We start from the raw sequence: 8,660 nt of genomic DNA on the forward strand, positions 1-8,660 counted from the left end.
GATGAGTCTCATCTAATCAGTTGAAGGTCTAAGGAAACAAAGACTGACTGCCCCCAAGAAAGGAGGAATTCTTCAGCTGACTGCCTTCAGATCAAATTGCAACGCTTCCAGGGTCATTAGTCTGCTGGCCATCATGCAGATTTTGGACTTGTCAGCCTCCACAACCACATGGGTCAATTCCTTAAAATGATATTCCCTCTCTATGCACACATCCTGTTGGTTCTGTTTCTCTGGGGAACCCTGACTTACATACCTCAGGGTCTTTGCACCTGCTACTCCCTCTACTCAGAATGCTCCTTTCCACCTCCTATCTTATCAAAGGAAGGCCTGCCTTGTCAGTATAACACAAAGCTCTGATGCCATAAAAGGAATAACTAAAATAGTTACCTCATGTAAACATCAAAAAAAAAATCTGGTAAAAATCACCCTGAACAATGTTAAGACAAATGACAATTCAAAAATAATAAACTCTTAAAAGGCAAATGACAAATAGTAAACAAAGGGGCGTAACACAAAGGGACAATGTCCTTAATATATAAAGAACGCTTAGAAACAATAAGAAAAATATTACAACAGTCCATAAAAATGTGAACAAAGGATATGAACTTTGAGCTCACAGAGGAAGAGAAACAAATGGTTCTTAGTCACAAGAGAAGATTCTCAACTTCATAAGGGAAGTGAACATTAAAACTACACCACAATGCGATGTTTAACCGATCAGATTGGCAAAGATCAAAAGGTTTGATAACACCTCCTGTTGGTGAGGCTCTGAGGAAACTGGCACTCTCTTATTCTGATGATGAAGAAGGAAACTGGTACCAACTCTATGCAGAACAAGTGGTAATATCTACCTAAATGACAAATGCACACAGCTTCCAAGCCAGTTATCACATTTCTAGGAATTTCTCCTTCAGATACAATCGCTTGTATGTGAGATGACGCAAATGCACTTGCCATTGTGGCAAAAGGTTGGAAACAACATCATATGTTGCCAACATCATGTGAGCATCCATGAGAACACATCCATGATAACATGCATTTCATTCAAACATAGAGGAATACTGCTGCTGCTGCTGCTAAGTCGCTTCAGTGTCCGACTCTGTGCAACCCCATAGACGGCAGCCCACCAGGCTCCGCCGGCCCTGGGATTCTCCAGGCGAGAACACTGGAGTGGGTTGCCATTTCCTCCTCCAATGCATGAAAGTGAAAAGTGAAAGTGAAGTCACTCAGTCATGTCCAACTGTGCGACTCCATGGACTGCAGCCTACCAGGCTCCTCCGCCCATGGGATTTTCCAGGCATAACTCTAAAAAAGGGACCAGCAAGCTCTGTTCACTGACATGGAGTGTTCACCAAGATATACTCAAAGTGAAAAAGAAGAAGGCCACAGGATGGTTTGTGACCATTTATGCTAGAAATATAAATAAATAAAGGAGGGGCTTTCCTGGTGGTCCAGTAGATAAGAATCCACCTGCCAATGCAGGGGTCACAGGTTCAATCCCGGGTCCAGGAAGATTCCCACATGCCTCAGAACAACTGAGCTAGTGCTCTAGAGTCCATGAGCCTCAACTACCAAGCCCATGTACCACAACTACTGAAGCCCGAGCACCGAGAGCCTGTGCTGTACAACAAGAGAAGCCATTGCCACGAGAAGCCTGCGCACCCCAATGAGGAGTACCCCCACTCGCCACAACTAGAGAAAGACCATGTGCAGAACAAAGACCCAGTGTAGCCATAAATCAATCAATCTTTTTTAAAAAAATGAATAAATGGAAGTGTAGGTATTTGCTTGAAAATGCCTAGAATATCTCTGGAAGTTCTCAGAAAAAAATCTGAGTAGTGGCTGCTATTAGATCAGAGGTTCTCAAACTTTATTTCATTATTACACATTAAGGAGCAATCATTTTTAGACATTTTTTAATTGCCCTGTATAAAAGTTTAATGCTACAGAACCAGTATGTATCTACCATATCTAAACATATACAGTCTATGTATGTCTGTGCACATATCCCCAAACCACTTTTCACTCTTTGAGGATAATATCAGGCTGCTCAGGTGGCTCAGTGGTAAAGAACCCGTCTGCCAATGCAGGAGACATAAGAGATGCAGGTTCGATCCCTGGGTCAGGAAGATCCCCTAGAGGAGGGTATGGCAACCAACTATAGTACTCTTGCCTGGAGAATCCCATGAACAGAGGAGACTGGCGGGCTACAGCCCATGAGTTCCAAAGAGTCAGACACGACTGAAGTGACTTAGCATTTCATGAGCCAGAGAAGGAGCCACAGGAGACCTGGATTTGATCCCCAGGTCTGGAAGATCTACTAGAGGAGGAAATGGCAACCCACTTCAATCTTCCTGCCAGGATAATCCCATGGACAGAGGAGCCTGGCAGGCTAAAGTTCATGGGATTGCAAAGAGTCAGACACAACTTACTGACTGAATAAGTCTGAACAACTGAAAGATTGCATCTTAAAATTTGACACTTCGTTTATCATGGAATTTTTTGCATTAATGTTGATTTTTTTACGTGCATTGATGCCAGGAGCTGAGGGTAGAGAGGGATACAGAGTGATGTCTATGGGTATGGGGTTTCTTTCTGGGATGATGAAACAATTCTGGAGGAGACAGGGGTGATGGCCGTACAACCTCATGAATATACTAACTGCCTCCGAACTATACACTTCCAAAGGGTGAATTGTATGGCACAGAAAACACTCTCAATTAAAATCATTGCATTGGGACTTCCCTGACAGTTAGGACTCTGCTTCCACTGCAGGGGGCGTGGGTTCAATCCCTGGTCAAAGAACTAAGATCCTACCTGCTACATGGTGTGACCAAAAAAAACCCCAAAACAAACAACAAAAAACATTGCACTGAAATATTATTTACTTTATAAGCCCTAGAGATTTAATGCACAGTCTAGAGCATATAGACAACAATACTGTAATCATCAAATTTGCTGAGACTGGAACTTTATTATTCTAACCACTAAAGAGAAATTATAATAATGGAACAGAGGTGATAATGATAGTGATGTGCGTACGTGCTAAGTCACTTCAGTCGTGTCCAACTCTTTGGACCCCATGGATTGGAGTGGGTTGCCATGCCCTCCTCCAGGGGATCCTCCTGACCCAGGGATCGATCGAACCTGCATCTCTTAAGTTTCCTGCATTGGCAGACAGGTTCTTTACCACTAGCTACCTAGGAAGCCCCAGTAATAGTGACAGAGGTATAAATATTACTACAATGGCAATCATGTTACAATGTAGCAATATATCCAATTAGCATGTGGTACACCTTAAATTTACACGATGTCATATGTGAAGCATATTTCAAGGTTTAGTCACTTTGATTACTGAGCTGTCAGGCAGAATGCCTCACTCGCCTTGCCCTAATCTCAGCTGTGTGTATGAAGACAGGGGAGGCGGTGAGGCACTGAGACAGTGTGCATGAGGCTGGCCCAAGAAGTAGAGACTGGAAGGTCAGGCTCCTGGAGACCCTGGCCACAGGGCTTCCCATGGAAACCAGGAAGTCATCGGCACCGCCACCCATACCCACGGTGGGACACCTGCAGCTGCTTCTTGGCCCCCGTCCAGCTCACTGCCCCAGGAGAAGAGGGACACAGCCAACACTCACCCCACCCAAGCACAGTGTAATTAAATTCTGGTTTTAGCAGGATTGTTCACACAATCACACATGTATTCCTACCCCTATTACCTGAGGTCTCTTGAAACTTTGCATGGACAGACATGGCTGCCAGATGGGGATGGGGAGGTGGAGGGAGTACTGGGCCAGGTGACAGGGTTCAAGGTCAGGGGGACTTTCCCTCCACCTCAGGACCTTTGCACAAGCTGTTCCCTCCACCCAGAGCACTTTATTTTCTCGTCTTTCCCGAGTTAATGCTATGCCCCTGCTTCAGATCTCAGCTCTGGGAAGCCCTTTGTGACCACCCAGGCAGGTCAAGTCCTCCAAGCACCAGGCTTCAGCCTAACATGTATCAGGATTATACATTATGTCTGTCTGCCCAGGTGACACAACTCACTTCAGCCTCCCCCAGTGAACTGTGACTTCTGGGAGGTCTGGACACTGATACATAGTAAGTCCTCAGCCAACACTTACTTGACACTTTGAGAGCTTTCTGCCCAGTGGAAGAAACAGATAATAAACATGGAAAGAAATAAGACACATGGTAGAAAATGCCCTGAATAAAATTAAACAAGGTGATGTAGGACCTCCCTGGTGGGCCAGCAGTTAAGACTCCTCACTATCAATGCAGGGGGCCCAGCTTCAATCCCTGGTCAGGAAACTAGATCCCACGTGCCACAACTAAGACGCGCCACAACCAACTAAGTATATATAAATAAATAAGAAAAAAAGAAAATTAAACAGGGTGACGGGATGGGTGATAGGAGAGGATCCAAGAAGATGAGGGAAAAGCATTCCAGACTGAAGGACCCACAAGGACCAGCTTGACGGGTTTGGAGATCACAGTGGATTGGGTGGGAGGGAGCAAGGGAGGGGTGACGGCAGGTCATGCAGGCCCTTATGAAGCACAACAATATTAAACTTGCCTGAGAATTCAATATTAACAATATTAAACTGCATTGATGGTACAGTGGTTGACAATCTTCCTTCCAATGCAGGGGACATGGGTTTGATCCCTGATCAAGGAGCTAAGATCCCCCATGCTGCAGGGCAACTAAGCCCACACACTGTGAGGGAACTAGAGAGAAGCCCAGACCCCACAACAAAGACTCAGCGCAGTCAAAATTAAATTAAAAACATATTTAAAAACAATATTCACACATTATAAATCAACAATACTTCAATTAAAATAATTAATCTTAATAAACATACTTGGCTGTATGTGGAATAGAACATACTCCAAAACATGTAAAAAAAATTTTTTTAAATAAACTTTACAAAAGCTCTGTGATCTTGGAAAATGCTGAAGATTAAGAATCCCCTTCCCAACCTCTCATGTTCCACCTTTCACGGTTACTCTAAGGAACCACCCTCCCATATGACTTAGAGGAGTCCCACAGACAACATGCTCTGATGGTTAATTTTATGTCTCAACTTGACTGGGCCACAGGGCCCAGATATTTGGTCAAACATTATTGTGGGTGCGTTTGGGAGGGTGTTTGTGCATGAACTAACATTTAAATCTGTAGACTGGGTAAAGCAGATTGCCCTTCCTGGTGAGGGTGGGCCTTGTCCAATCAGTTGAAGGCTGACTAGACCAGAAAGCTGACGGTCCTCCAACTAAGACAGAATTCCACCTGCCTGAAAGACCATCTGTTTTCTGGCCTTGGGACTTGAACTGAAACCTCACTTCCTCCTGTTGATCTCAGTTTGAGCCTGTAGATCTTGAGATTTGCTCATCTCCATAATCACACAAGCCAACTCCTTATAATAGATATTCCAGGCTACAGACATATATCTAGAGCTACAGGTAGATCTATAGACAGATATTATATCAAAGTGGATAGATATCTAAATAGATATAGATATACATATGTAGTACGAAGTGAAAGTGGAAGTCACTCAGTCGTGTCTGACTTTTTCCAGCCCCATGAACTGTAGCCCACCAGGCTCCTTTGTCCCTGGGATTTTTCAGGCAAGAATCCTGGAGTGGGTAGCCATTCCCTTCTCCATGGGATCTTCTCGACCCAGGGATTGAACCTGGGTCTCCCACATTGCAGGCAGATTCTTTACCATGTGAGCCCCCAGGGAAGCCCAATATATAGTATAGATATGTAATATATAGATATATTATGGATATGGGCTTCCCTCGTAGCTCTGTCAGGAAAGTATCTGCCTGCAATGCAGGAGATGTCAGCAATGCAGGAGACTCGAGTTTGATTCTTGGGTCAGGAAGATCCTCTGGAGAAGGAAATGACAACCCAATCCAGTATTCTTGCCTGGGAATTCCCATGAACAGAGGAGCCTGGCTAGAATGTATAGGTATATAGAGATACCTATATTAAGATTTAGACAGATCTATAGATATCTCTAAGATCTATAGATATCTATATTATATAGATATTATCTATATATTTATAGCCATATGAAAAGTGAAGTGAAAATGTTAGTTACTCAGTCATGTCCAACTCTCTGTGGCCCCATGGACTGTAGCCTGCCAGGCTCCTCTGTTCATGGAATTCTCCAAGCAAGAATACTGGAGTGGGTTACCATTCCCTTCTCCAGGGGATCTTCCCAACCCAAAAGTCAAACATGGGTTTCCCGCGTTGCAGGCAGATTGTTCACCCTCTGAGCCACCAGAGAAGCTCTTATAGCTGTGTAGAGATAGAGAGATAAATAGATAGAGGTATATATAGTGGATAAAGAGAGACAGATGAAACTGTAGATTGATAGAAAGATGATAGATAAATAGATAGATGATTGAAGATTGATAGATGATAGATAAGATAGACTGATCCACTCTATCTGTTCTATGAAGAATCCCAATACAGATTTTCTTGTGTGCCTGTAACAAGACCAGATGCCAACCCTCCAAATTTCCGTTCTTTGCCTCCTAAATGAGTAGCTGGACTGGGTGTCCCCACTGACCAGCTAGAACAAAATGCTTGCCAACCAAACTTTGCTTAACTCCTCTCCTTCCTTCAGGTCCCTGAACCTAAGCACCAGCAGACAGCCCACTGAGAACACGCTGGCCCAGCGCAAAGTATCCTCTCATCCGGTATTTCATCCTGCCCCTCTCTCATCCCCTCCCTACACCTGGTCCTCTCTGCCTTGTTCACTGTCTTCATGAAAAGAGCACCCTCTGGCCTCACTCTTGGGAGGCTTGCAGACTCCACAGTCAGAGCCTTCTCCCCAGGGCATCATCTTTCTCCTCTCCCCTTGCCATAATCCTTTTGAATAAAGGCTCTCCTTACTAAGTCTGGGCTTCCCTGGTGGCTCAGACAGTAAAGAATCTGTCTGCAGTGCAGGAGACCTGGGTTCGATCCCTGGTCCAAAAAGATCCCCAGGAGAAGGAAATGGCAATCCCCAACAGTATTCTTGCCTGAAGAATCCCATGGACAGAGGAACACGGGAGGCTATGGTCCATGGGGTGGCAAAGAGTCGGACACAACTGAGCGACTAACACTAACTAACTTACTGAGTCCAGATTTGTTTTTTTAACTGACAGCTGCAGGGAAGACTTCAGATTTTTTCTTCTAGGAGCAATAGGGCCCCATGGAAGGCTTGAGAGCAGGGGCGGGGCGCCTTTGGGACAACCAAGTGGATTCAGGGAAACCATGAAAATGCTCAAGCTGTAGATCTAGCTGGAGAATGGACAGATTTAAGCTGCATTTTGGAGGGCGAGTGGGCAGAACTATGAGAATTAGAGACAAGTCTCTGGAGGTCTCCAAACCTCCAGCAAGTTAAATTCCAGAGAGTTCCACTGTTTGTGGCAAGAACAGCCCAGGAAGGTGGCTTAGCATCGGAAAATAAGAGTAACCTTGAGGCAGAAGAGTTGTTGTTCATCAAGGAGGCTTAGAACCACAGAGCATCGGAGCGCTCAAGGAAAACTGGCTGCCCGATGCGCCCTCGGCACAGCCGGGTTCGAACCCAGGTTCCCTGTCTCCCAGATCCGGCTGGTCCCACTGCTCTCCCTTATTTCCGGAGAATCTGAAATTTGAATGATTACTAGGTTTCACCAGGGAGACAAGAGACAGACATTCTGGGTAGCAGACCACCAAGCTTCCGTGTGGAAGCTGGAGGCGGCGGGGAAGTGGGGCGGAGCTAGGGGCAGGAAGTGGATAATAATAGCCTCTAGCCCTTCCTACCTGCCAGACTCAGCTGCGCTCACCGCCCAGTGCGAGTCACCACCTGCACTCGTCTCTCTGAGGTTGGGACTAATTGATATTATCTCCGTTCTACAGAAGAGAAGACTAGGGCCCCGGGAGGGGATGCTAAGATCCCTGAAGCAGTCCAGAGCCGCCTCGGCCTGGGACCCCGGGGCTAAGAGGGCGTGGCTCCCAGCCATTCCCCCGACCCCGCTTTAGAGCCCCCCCCACCCAGGCCCCAAGACAGGAAGACAGTGCCCAGGACAGCCCTGCTAGCGGGCGGGGGCGGGGATGCGCCAAACCGCGGACAGGGTTTCTCAGAATTTACAGTAGGATGGGGGGAGGGGACGCTTGGGCTGCCCCCCAGGGCCTGCGCAACCACAGGGAGAGTGGGTGCCGGAGAGGCGGGTGATGGGGGTGGGGAGGCCCAGCTCAGGCCTTATGAAAAGGGCCTCCTCTCTCCTCCATCCCTCCACCTCACCCCCCCACATAATGAGGAGACTTGTGGGGCCCCCTTTACACTAGGCGTTAGCCTGTGTGTGCATGTGTGGTTCATGTCTCCACGGAGGCCCCGGTACACAGGTATACATGCATGTCATGTCACACATGCACACCCAGGCCAGGTGGGGGGGGGGAGGGGTGCGCGCGCACATACGCGCGCACACCTGCTCAGTGAGTCAACTCAGGTAGACCCAGGCGTTTCACCCCCAGTCACCCAGGTACATCACAAAACCCAAGATAGATAAGCCCCCAAGCTGAGCAGCTGGAGTTCGTCCCCTATGAACAGAAACTCCAAAATAGCAGAAGCTAGAGCAGAGTTGAGCCTTGCCCAGATAAGACCGCAGATTTCTCATTCTGGAAGTCAAGG

The sequence above is a fragment of the Bison bison genome, unplaced genomic scaffold, assembly GCF_000754665.1.
Source record: "Bison bison bison isolate TAMUID 2011002044 unplaced genomic scaffold, Bison_UMD1.0 scf7180017864492, whole genome shotgun sequence".
Lineage (NCBI taxonomy): Eukaryota > Metazoa > Chordata > Mammalia > Artiodactyla > Bovidae > Bison > Bison bison.